Below are 13,115 nucleotides of genomic sequence, written 5' to 3'. Positions count from 1 at the left end.
ATCAATTGAATTCTGACAATTTAAATGAGTTGGAAGCAAATTATTTGAAAGAGCCTCTAGATAAAAGCCCAACATGGCCAACCCCTGGATTTTGGCCTTGTGAGCCTAAGCAGAGAGCTATCTGAGTACACCTGGACTTCTGACTTATAGATCTGGGAGATAATGAATGGGTGTTGTTTAAACCTACTAAATTTCTGGTAATAATTTATTATGCAGCCACAGAAAAGTAAGACAAATGTAATGGCAAACAAAACAAAACACCAAACCAAAACCCACTCCAGTTAAAAGACAGAGACTTTTAGAGTGGATGCAAAAGCAAGACCTTTCCTGTATGATGCTCACTTTACTATAAGAAGCTTACTTTATTTTTTTTTAATTTTTTTAAAAGATTTTATTTATTTATTTGACAGAGAGACAGCCAGTGAGAGAGGGAACACAGGCAGGGAGAGTGGGAGAGGAAGACGCAGGCTTCCAGCGGAGAAGCCTGATGTGAGGCTCGATCCCAGGACTCTGGGATCACGCCCTGAGCCGAAGGCAGACGCTTAATGACTGAGCCACCCAGGCGCCCCAAGAAGCTTACTTTAAATGTAAGGACAAAAACATATTAAAAAGTAAGGGTTGAGAAAGATATACCGTACTAATATTAATCAAAAGCCACCTGTAGTGCCTGTATTAATATAGGATAAGATTCCAGAGTAAAGACTACTATCAGTGATAAAGAAGGTCATTTCATAATGAAAAAGAAGACAATTCATCCAGAAAACAACAATTCTAAATGTTTATGTACCTAATGTCAGAGCTTCAAGATACGAAGAAGAACTCAAAAGAGAAATTTAAAAGTGTTTTGAGCTGAATGAAAACACAGTATATAAAATTTGTGGAATTCTACTAATGCAGAATTTGGAGAATAATTTATAGCACTAAACACAAAAATTAACTCAAAATTTATCACAGATCTAAATATAAGTCCTTAACACTATAAAACTGGAGGAAATGTAGGAGAAGATTTTTGAACTCGAGTTTGGCAAAGATTTCTTAGACACACACCAAAAGGATGATCCATAAAAGAAGAAGTTAATGGTTTTTAAATAATAATAAAATTCCTTTGAATTTCATCAAAATTAAAAATTTCTGCTTTTTGAAAGAAACCATTAAAAGAATGAAAGGGCAAGCAACAGACTGGAACATAATATTTACAAATCTTATATATCACAAAGGACTTGTATCTATTTACTGTATCTATTGGAAAATAATCCAATTTTTTTAAATGGGCAAAATATTTAAACAGATAATTTATCAAAGAAGTTATATTTATGGCAAATAAATACACGGAAATATGTTCGACATCATCAGTCATCAGGAAAGAGCAAATTAATATGAAAGTACTATGCCAGCCCGGCCTATTAGAATGGAATGATTGAAAAATGAAAAAAGTTGATTATACTAAGTGTTAGCAAAGATAGCGATTGGAATTCTCATCACTGCTAGTGGGAATGTAAAATGGAACAAATTCTTTAGGAAAAAAAAATCGACAGTTTCTTAAAAATTAACATTGCCTACTTTATGATTCAGACATTTCATTCCTAGGTAATTATGCAAGAGAAATGAAAGCATATGCTCATATAAAGGCTACACATGAATGTTCATGACCACTTTTTCTGTATTAGTGCCAAACTAGAAACAATGCAAATGTCCATCAACTAGTGAATGGATAAAGAAATTATGGTCTATATGTGCAGTGGAATACTACTCAGCAATAAAAGGGAACAAATGAACTATTGATACAAACTAAAACACGGATAAATCTAAAAATAATTATGCTGAGCAATAATGAAGACAACAGATAGTACATATTATATGATTTCCTTTACTAAAATTTCTAGAAAATGTCAGCTAATTGATGGTAAAGCAGACCAGTGGTTCTCTGGGAATGGTGGGGGACTGGGCAGAGGAGAGAGTGGGGGATCACAGAGGACATTAGGAAACTTTCAGGGTGAGGGATGTGTTCACCACGTAGATGTGATGGTTTCACAATGTATTCATGTATAAAACTTAACAGATTTTGCACTTTAACTATTTGTAGTTTGCTGTATTTTAACTATATCTCAATTAAGCTGTTAACTATGAAAAAGTAAAAATGCTTACTTAAAATAAACTTGAACGTTAATTTCAGTAACCTGTAAGGTCAGTAAATAGAATATACACAGACATACTTGCTTTAGCACATTTTCTGTCAAAAATAGACTCTTGCTGGTGTCACTGGGAACAGAGTAGATTTAGGGAATAAATTTACCTTGAGATCCTGATCCATTTCCTTAAAAAATTTATCTGCATCTTAAAAATATCTGTAGGATCAGATGATACAGTAGTTGCTATGGAAACAGCGCATTGGAGGCAGAATCACAGTGTGTAAAAGTTGTAAGTTATAAACACCTTACAGTGACGGCTGTTCTGCAGTTCCTGTCACTTGTCCTCCTGCATTGGGAAGGAAAAATCGGTTCTTAATGAACTTAATCTTTTAAAAATACTTTTTCAAAACAGTCTTATCTGCTAACTGTATCCCTTACTAGAATTTAACACCCTTGTGGTATGTAAGTGAAAGGTGACATTTTAAGTGACAGGCAATGAAGATTTTGCAATTAAGAATCATTTACAAGGAACTAGCATGGAAAACTGCAAGCAATTTCTTGTAGACATGGCCAACAAGCCAAAGACAATTTATGTGGTAGATTAGTTTATCCTAGTGAATGAGAAGGGAATGGGAGAGCATTTGGGGGCTCTCCTCAAACTAGTTTTCCTCCTGATATTTCACAGGATAAATGGAGGAGGATACATAGGTTTGACCTATTTAAGGAGCCAGTGAAAAACCTGCTGGCCTTCTTAGTCCTTATACAACAGGGTAGTGACTTTCTGACCCGTAAGAAATAATTAATGTATTTCTGTTCTGTCCACACTCCAGCCAATATATTTATTTCAGACTCCAGAGTTACAGAATCTGTAGTCTTTCTGGCTAGACATCAAACATAGCCTCAATCAGAGATATTTTTACCACTTGGTTCACTTGCTTTAATTATACCAGGTGTCTGGGATATTTTATTTTATTGAATCTACTAGATTTTCTGAAACCCACATAAAAAAGACTATAAAATTGAACTTAAACATGAGCTCATTTCTAATTTTAAGGATTTGAAATTGTCTCTGTTTTGCTAGTTAGGTTCATTTCATTTTTAGGGGGCAATCAAATTAGAATTGTGTTCAGAGTACTCTGTCTTTAAGTTATTGCTCGTGGTTATGGCAACATGAATTAATATCTTTATCTTCCCTCTAAGGAAGTTTCAGCTGTATACTTTCAATGTTCAGTTCATACTCTGGAAACAAATTTCCTTCTGGGAAGAGTGCACTTCCTTCCTCAGACCACATTCCCTCTGAAGGATTGTACTGAAACGAACACAGAGCTACTTCAAGCTCTCTGCTGACATCTTCATCCATTATAGCATCAAGTCCGACCAGAGGTGGTCCTCCGTGATCTACGTGGCCCTTGCCCACTTCTCCAGTGTCACTGATAGCCAGTCCCCTCACTGCTTCTACCCCAAAGACAGATGGAATTACTTCTATTTCTTCAAATCTGGCCTGCTGTGTGACCTTTCTATGGCTTTGCACGTGCTTCCTTGGAGAGCATTTGCCTCCTTTTCTAAATGTCGACAACTACTCAGTGCCTTCTCCTTTGAAACTTTTCCTGACTTTCTCAAGGAGAGCTGACCACTCCCTCATACCTACCTATGTACGCATACATCCCTATTAAAACACTTTCTATAGTTACACATTACACATACCCACCCCCCTTGGCAGATTGCCCACATTCTCTGAAAGCAGGGCTGACCTACTCACCTTTGTATTTTCTAGATCTAGGACAGGACCAGCTCCAGGTAATCTACTATCCCTAGTCTGGTGTCCCTGGTAGACACTTGCATGTGTTAGGGATATAACTGTCACTTTTCTTTTTTATGATGGTGCTCAGTCAGACCATGGAAACGCTAGAATCTTGCCCTGTCAGTTTCCCAAGTCACTTTGTGTAATAAATGCAGAAACAGGTGCACAATGTGAATCAGAGGACTTTAATTGCTATGCGGGCACCTGATTCCCAAAAGGAGAATTCTGGTCCAAGGCTACACTGGAATGCGTGGCTTATAGTCAAAGTCTTAAGTGAGATCGCCTTTTTTCCCCTCTGACTATTCAGTTGGAGGAAGGTAGTTTAAGAAGTAGATGCTACAAATCCGAGCACATCACATTTCCCCAGCTGGTCTTACGGAACGGTTGAGAGTCCTATTAGAGCAAATGTGGTCCAGTCAGGTGTGGGCTCTAACCAATCAGGTCTTTTCTTGCAGGATATAGAAGGGTTTAGGCAAAGAGGACATGAAAGAGGCTGTAAAATTCACTCCTCCCTACTCTGCATGCATTGTAAAGTGGCTGCTGTAGTTAATCAATTACGTTCTAGTTAGATTGCACTGTCTTCCTAGGCCAATGCTCAGCATTAAAATTGTTTATGGTGAATTTGTTGATGGATAGGGACAGCAAGAGCACAATACAAATAATTTTCAACTGAAAATAGTAACTAATATTTATTTAACACTTCTTATGTGTTAAGCACTTATTTTGCACACTTTGTAAAGATTTGTAAACTAATTTAATTCTCATAATAATTCCATGAAACAAACTATTATACCCATGATCTGGGTACCAAGATACTCAATAGCTCGTCTAAAGTTACATAGGTAAGGGGCACCTGGGTGGCATAGTCATTTAAGCTATCTGCCTTCAGCTCAGGTCATGATCCCAGGGTCCTGGGTTCGAGCCCTGCATCAGGCTCCCTGGTCAGCGGGGAGTCTGCTTCTCCCTCTACCTCTGCCCCTCTCCCTACCTCTGTTTGTGCTTCCTCTATCTCTTTCTTTTTCTCGAATAAGTAAATAAAAGCTTAAAAAAATAAAGCTACATAGGTAATACATGGCAGAATCAGGACTTGAAGCCAGGCTGTTTGCTTTGGAGCTTTAGCCCTTAGCCAGTCTCCTACACTGCACATGGTAGAACAGCTCCCATGTAGCGGCCACGTGTCAGGCCCTGGAGACAATGTAGAGCAACATGGACATACTCTCACAAGGCCCACAGTCTAATGAAGGGTACAGGGCATTATGATACATGTGATGGGAGTACCTATGAGGGTCCCAAATTCATGCTTTGGAGTCCAAGTGAAGGCTTGTGGAGGAATTAAAATTTGATAGGCAGATTAGGTCAGATAAAATGGGTCAAGAAGGGTTGAGGGTACTGGCATTAGCAAAAGCCCAGGGATGAGAGAAAACATGATGTAGTAGGGAATTAAATTTAGAAGCTAGAATAAGCCATTTTAAAGGGTTTGGACTTTATTCTGACATGTTTAGTTTGAGGTGTCTGTGGGACATCCAGGTAGAGGTCTGTGCCTGTAATTCAGAAAGAGATTTGGACAGGACATGTTTATTTGAGATTCATTAGTATAGAAGTGGAAATGTAAATCACAGGGTGGATGAGAATGTGTGAGAAGATAAAAAGACATAAATTAGCCTATGTAGCACAAAAATTAAAGAATGTCAGGGAACGAAGCTCAGAGGATGAACGCAGAGTTACCATTGAGAGAAAGGAAGATGAAGAACATGGTACCATGGAGGCCTAGAATTCCAGAGCATTCCAAGGAGAGCAAGTGGTTAATAGTGGCCATAGCTATAAGGGTAAGAATTGGGAAGTATCTACTGGATTTAGCAACAGGGTGGTCTAACCGGTGAGAACAGCTTCAAGGGAGAAATAGAGGTGCAATCCACTGTACGATAGGTTAGAAGTGACTGGGTGATGAGGAGTAGAGCAACACTGTCAACGGAGCTGGCTACTCCTGTGGCTTGAGTAGAAGGGAATGAAATTGTGTGGTGCTGTGAGTTCCTCCCTCTATGACATGTACTAGATAATAAACTTATTAAAAGCAAAGATTATGTCTTCTATTTTTCTCACCCCCAACACCCAGACAATAGCTTGCTTATATTAGCTGCTTAAGAAGCTCAAAGATAGGTTGGTGATGGCAGTGGTTTGTTTCCTTAAAAAGCAATATTTGTTATATGTGATAGACTTCTTGTGCTACAGATTCGTACCAATTTTCTACACATCTTATGTGTATGTAACCATATTATAGTAATTAATAGTGATGATATCCTTGTGTCAAGAAAAGAAACAGAGACTTCACAAAGAATAATACATAGGCAGTATCAGGATTAAGGCATACTGCATTTTTTAAAATGATAATTTATAGAAAATGCAGTTCAGTTAATTGGCATATTCAATAAAACAATATTTAATTCCCATCTTTCTTAAGGAAAGAGAATTTAACTCAAATGTGAGATTTCATATTTTGAGAATTTAACAATGGTAAATTTTGGTCAGTATAACTCAGTGTAAGTATGACGACAAATTACAGGCATAAGAAGAATCCAACTTGTATGTCTAAACTTAATCCTGGAATTCAAAGATTTGAACATTTTACTTATAAGCATTGTTTTGTTGGGAAAATTTGACAGATCTTTATAAATATAATGGAATTACTTTTATCTACAATGATGGTCAAACAGTTGGTTTTAATGACATTTCTATGACTTCAAATTGAGCTTTTTGTCAGCTTGCCCACATTATAATGTTCTCCATTGATGTTTCCTCCCATCCCTTTTAAAATTAGAACCAAGGAGCAAAGATACGGCTCCAGAATTTGTGAGGATTTTGTTATTGTTTACTAAATTAGGAAATTTCATTTCAGGCAACTATCTGCTTATTAGAAATTATCCAATAGACACAATAGCCCTGGTTTGAAAGGCTACACATTGTGTTACCTAGTAAGATGACATGCTTGTAAATACATTGTCAATCATTTATGATATTTGGATCACACAGTAACTTATAAATAGTTACCAGCTAATTGGTTGTATTTTTTAACAGAATGTTTTGATCATATATAGAGAGTGTTGATTTTCAAAGAACAAAAGTAGCTAAAGGAAAAAGACATTTATTGGAACAGTACTGGGGTTGTAAGGAGATATTATTATAGCAAACACTTACTTAGTGCTTGCTATTTCCAGGAATTATTTCAAGCTCTCCCCTAACTACTTTATTTCTATATTAGCCAATCTTTGCTAGGTTCTGCTGTGGTAACAAACAACTCCAAATCTCAGTAGCTTACAAATCAAAGCTTTACATCTTGTGCCATTACATGTTGACTGTATATTTTTTATTTAGGGATCCAACTGAAGTAGTAGCCTTTATTTTAGGTTCAAGGCATAGGAAAACAGAGAAAGAGCCAAACCGTGAAATGTCTCCTAAAGCTTCCACTTGGCCATGGTACATTGAACAAAGCAAGTTCCTTGGCCACACCTAACAATCAGTAGAATGGGTAAATGAGTTCTTCCCATAGATGGCATTGTAAATCAAATGTCAACGAATCAGGATGTATCATTCTCCTAGGAGAAGAGCAGAAACTGTTTGAAAACATTAATACATCCGCAGTCCTTCCTCTTCAGAATAGTTGCTTCGCGGCTTTCTGATATTTCTCTTCTATCTGTACATCCAATGGTGCTCCTCTTCATTCAGAATCCTGTGAACCAAAAAGAAAAGTTGTCTTCCAGGCACAAACTCAAGGTACAACAGTGAGGCATGGACCTTCCTGTTCAGAAAGGGTTTAGGCAAGCAATTCTTTGTCAATACAACTGTCTCAAAAATATTGTCTGTTTTTCATCTGTTTGACTCTAATCACCTCTGAGTCATGATACCAATTATGGAACAATTAATGTATGGTTAGCTTTTGCCAGATAATTCTGTGGTATCAAACAATTCCTAAATTCTAGTGACTACTACAACAAAGATTTTATTTTTTTCTGGCTTATGTTATATGTTAATTGAAGGTCAGTATGGTCTGTACTCTATGGCACTGTCCAAAATGTTTTCTTTATTTGAGGATCCAGATTTGGGGGCAGAGGTACAAGAAGCAATAACTGAACTATTCAGTGATCCTTACAGCTTCTGCTCAGATGTCCCATTTGTTGGGGTGTCTGGGTGGCTCAGTCATTAAGCGTCTGCCTTCGGCTCAGGGTGTGCTACTGGCATTCTGGGATCGAGCCCCACATCAGGCTTCTCTGCTGGAAGCCTGCTTCTTCCTCTCCCACTCCCCCTGCTTGTGTTCCCTCTCTCGCTGGCTGTCTCTATCTCTGTGAAATAAATAAATAAAATCTTAAAAAAAAAAAAGATGTGCCATTTGTTATTCTTGCTCATATTCCACTGTTTGAAGCAAGTCACACGACCAAGTCTGACTGTCATGACGCAGGGGTGCACTACCGGTCACTTATCAATGGGGGGTGGGGGAATGTATGATCTTCTCACGGGGAAGGCAAGGAAAATTATAAATAAACAAACAAAAGCCAGTCTTCCACACTCACAATAACCCTATAACTTAGGTATTCTGATCACCCTCATTTTACACCTGAAAAAACTGGAACAAAGTTAGCCTAAATAGTTTGGCGAAATCACATTCCTGGTTGGAACAGGATTTTATGTCTGGCTTGCGACCTAACCATCTTGACCAAAAAAGTGAAGCAAGTTTAGCTGGGCCTCAGAAGGGACTTTACAAGTCAGCAGGAGCTGCGCTTCTCTCTGCGACCAAATGGTCTCTTATCACTGACTGTTGTGCCTTCAGTGAACGTAAAGGAAAATAAGTTTATAAAAGTCACTCCTTGCCCTAACCTGAATTCACAGTCTCAGCACTCAACTTTAACCTTATTAGGGTCCCTCTTTCCCAGTTTCTAATTTCCAGGAAACATGATGTCAGTGGCTTAGTTATGGGATATGTCTAATGAGTTTCAGTCAGAGATCCAGTTCATGTGGCCAGTTGCCCACTCCAAATAGAACTTTGAGGCAGGCTATGTGAGAAGGGTGTTTGGGGTTGGAAAGAAATTATTTTGAAAAAAGTTAATTTTTGTTTTATAATGAATTACATTTTATAGGAATCTCACCTGCTTTACTTGGAAATATGAATTATAGACTGATGTAATCATGTTCATATTTTCTCTTTTGGCAATGACTTTGGCAAGGGTTGGAAACTCAGTTTCCAGTTAGATTTATGAAGCTGGGTGTAGTAAACAAATAATCAGTAATAAGTCCTCAGTTATGAATACATTACACAGAGTTAAATAACCAAATAGTGTTGAGAGGGTGAAATAAAAAAGAGCAGTATCCACTGCATTTTCATAAGAATGACAGATTAGAGATCCTGAATGACTTGTACTGAAAATGACTCTTCTGCTACTGAACACACAGGAAATCTGGGTAGAAACTAAAGAATTCTCAGAGACCAACCAGAAGGTCGATTAAAGTGAATATGTGATGTGGGAGGCAGAGCGCATATCCTGAAAGTGCTGCCAAAAAAATCCAATTTTCCAGGCTTCTTAGGGGGTGTGTGGGGATGGGGCAGGAGAGAGTCCGGCGGTACCTGAAGTGTGCAGTGTAATCGGACAGCTCTGCACAGAGAGCACCGCAGGGGTTCTGCTCTCAAAGCGAGGATGAACTAGAATACAGCTGCCTTTTCTCTGCACCTGAGGAGGAAGAAGGAAGGTTGCCCGTCTTGAAATTTGAGTGGAGAAGAAACATTCCCTCAGAATTGATAACCACAAAGCAGCCTTGTTCCATTTGTAGACAGAAATCACAGCGATTGCATTTTTTAATTTTCTAAAAAAATAAATGAGCATTGGAAGCATATTTTGGAGATTTTGATGGTAAAATCCATTCCTTCTTCTTTCTAGGCACATGAGTTGACTATAGTTTACGTGAAACTAAATGATGACCAATGAACTCCGAGAATATGTGCCACTTTCAGGCTTCCCATGGATGGCCCTCCAACTCCTTCCCCACAGTGTGTAACAGAGAGGCAGAAACTGTGGTGACCTTGGAAGCTGCTTGTGGAAGATGGCAGGGCTTCCTTTAGCCTGCGGTTCCTGAAGGACCGCAGAGACAAGAGTCATGTTCAGTAGCACTAATACCTACTGTCACCTGTTAGAAGAACAAGAAATAATATTCAGTTATATTTGAGTGTATGCATATGTAAATACAAAGCATACATATTAGTATTCTGTCTTATTTTAGCAAGTGTTAATGTCCTAACTAATAGAATACCTAATAGAATATACTCGAGTGATGTGTATGTAAAATTTGAGGTTAAAAATAATTTTTCCTTTAGAATGTTGAAGACATGACTGCATTGTCTTCTAAAATCCATGTTGCTGTTGAAGATCTGATGCCATTTTAGTTCCTGTTTCTCTGAGGAGACTTCTTTCTGTTCTCTGGGAGCTTCCTCTCAGTCTCCAGCATTCCGAAATTTCAAGATCGTGTGCTTTGGGATAGTGTGATTTTTTTTTCACTCACTTCGTTGGGCTCAGTGAGCACTTTCAGCCTGGGGGTCTATGTGTTTCACTTCTAAAATCACTTCTTGTATTTTGCATGTGACAATTCTCTCCCCTTTATTTTCTCTGTTCTCTTTCTAGAAGTATATATGGATGTTAGAAAGTTTTTATTACATTTTCTTTTATATTTTTCATATTTTTGTCGTCTTCTATGCTGGGTAATTTCTTTGATTTTTATTCCAAGTATAGTTTTGCATATCAATTTCCATAGTTTGTAATTTTTAAAAAGTCATTATTTTTCCCTAGTCCATCTTCACAGCATCCTTTTCTGTTGCATTTCCTCTTGTCTTATTGTCCTTATAGGTTAAAACCATTTTAAACACATTTACTATTCTTCAAGCAGGGTTTTATATACAGAAGAAGTAAGTGCATAATCAATCTGACATTCGGGTTATAGGGTCTTTATGAGCAAAGTTTAAGGTAAAATACAACTAAAAATTACTTGTAGCTGAAGCCTAGTGACAGGGTATGTTTACATCGAGGTAATTTCAGTATTTATATTGCTTAGTGCCATTCAGCCAGGCTATGGAAAGAGCTGCACTAAAGCAGTGGACAATTTCTCTTTGTGTTACCTAGGACATCTGGTCCCACACCCTTTGGGACAACATTAGTTCTATACAAATAATGTGTATCAGGTTCTAAGAAGCAAGGGTCGGTGTACTCTGGCATTTAAAAACACAGGCTTTAAAGTCCTGAAGAACTTAGTTCGAGCTCTGCTCCGGTATTTCTTAACAGTGAGACTTTGGTTATGTTTCTTAATTTCTCAGAGCTGCTGAATCCTCATCTGGAAAATGGGGACTAATTATTATCCCTACTTCCTAGGCCTGTTGTGAGGATTGGTTGAGATAATGTAGGAAATGTGTTTAGCACAGCGTCAGGTAGAGGAGGACTAAATAAGGGACAGCTGTTATTATTTTAATGGTACACAATTACACATTAACAAAAGCTGTAACACACCACATTTGGGGATTGTCTAGAATGAATCCAGGCATACACACACTCATGAAATGAAGAAATAGAATAACTATATAAAATATTACTTACTTACAATAAGTATTTAATTTGTAGTGAAAGAATTCCTCAGAAAAAAGGAACATTGAAAGATTTGCTCAAATTTATAGGTGTGCCAAGGGTCGTGGAGAGAAGCTGAAAGGCCCTTTACTGATATATATAATTTATATAATATAAAGGCTTAAACCCATTGTAAATAAATAATAAGTTTTGGTAAATCATTTTTCTTTGATTCCCTCTTATTTTACTTTCTATTAAGCACAGTTTCATTATTTTTTATTCACAGAGGTAAGCATACGTTTCCCTCTAATTTAAGCTCTAAACAAAAGTTGCAAATGAATGTAACTTTCATCTATTATAAAATTAAAGTAATTCATTGTATTATAGTTCTCTTAGTATAACAAAAATAGGATTTATTATAATTATGCTTTAATAGTTTTCTTCCTCACTTTCATCTCTCACATTAAAATAAATGAAACTTATGTTCAAACTACTGTTTTGAGCATGTAAGAAGAGAAAATGTAGACCAGTTTACTACACTAGCTTTGTGTTCTTATTGAGATGACCACAGGGGTGAATATTTTTAATTTTTTTTTTCTAGAATGTAAATAGGTAAGTTATTTTGGAACCTCAAAAACTATGTAAATATCTGGATGCAATAGAAAAACAACAACAAAAAACACAACAGGTTAAGACTTAATTGTGTATCTGGGTGTATAAAATGTATTCTTTTAATTTCTGGTTATTATTCCATTGTATGAATATAACACATCTTATTTATTCTTTCACTAGTTGATAGACATTTGGGTTGTTTTCACTCTTCAGGTATTATGAATATTCATGTACAGTTCTTTGTGTGGAAGTATGTTTTCATTTCCTGTGGGTAAGTATATAGAAGTGTAACTGCTGGGTCATGGAGTAGGTGTATATTTTGCTTAATAAGAAGCTGCCAAACTTTTTTCTAAAGTTGCTGTTTCATTTGCATCTTTCCCGTAATGTATGAGAACTGTAGGTCCACTGCATCCAAATCAGCATTTGGTGTTGTCATTAGTTTTCGTTTTAGCCATCCTGGTAGATGGGAAATGAAATCTCATTTTGGTTTTGATTTGCATTTTCATCACTACTAATTAGGCTGAGCACCTTTTCATGTGTTTATTAGCCATTGATACATCTTTTTATACCAATTCTTCTGTCCATTTTTTATTGGTCATTTGTTTTTCTGATACGGCTTTATAAGAGTTCTTTACTTACATGTAAAGGTTATAGATATATGTTTTAAGAAAATTTCTCCTAAAAAAATAGTTTCTCCTAGTGCATGGCTTATCATTTATTTTCTTTATAGAGTGTTTTTTAGCTGAATTTTTAATTCTGTTGTGGTCCAGTTTATCCATATGTTAATACTTTGTGCATCTTCTGTAAGAAAACTTTGCCAAATACAAGATTACTAAATTGTTCTCGTAAGTTTTCTTCTATGAGTTTCGTAATTTTAGCTCTTGTATTTAGGTCTATGGTCCACTTCAAGTTAATTTTGTTTGTGGTCTCATAAAAGGCTGGGGTTGATATTGTGTGTGTGCTATTGCTATCCAGTTATTCCAG

The sequence above is a fragment of the Ursus arctos genome, unplaced genomic scaffold (assembly GCF_023065955.2).
Source record: "Ursus arctos isolate Adak ecotype North America unplaced genomic scaffold, UrsArc2.0 scaffold_6, whole genome shotgun sequence".
NCBI classification, from domain to species: Eukaryota; Metazoa; Chordata; class Mammalia; order Carnivora; family Ursidae; genus Ursus; species Ursus arctos.
Note: the sequence above shows the minus strand (reverse complement) of the source record.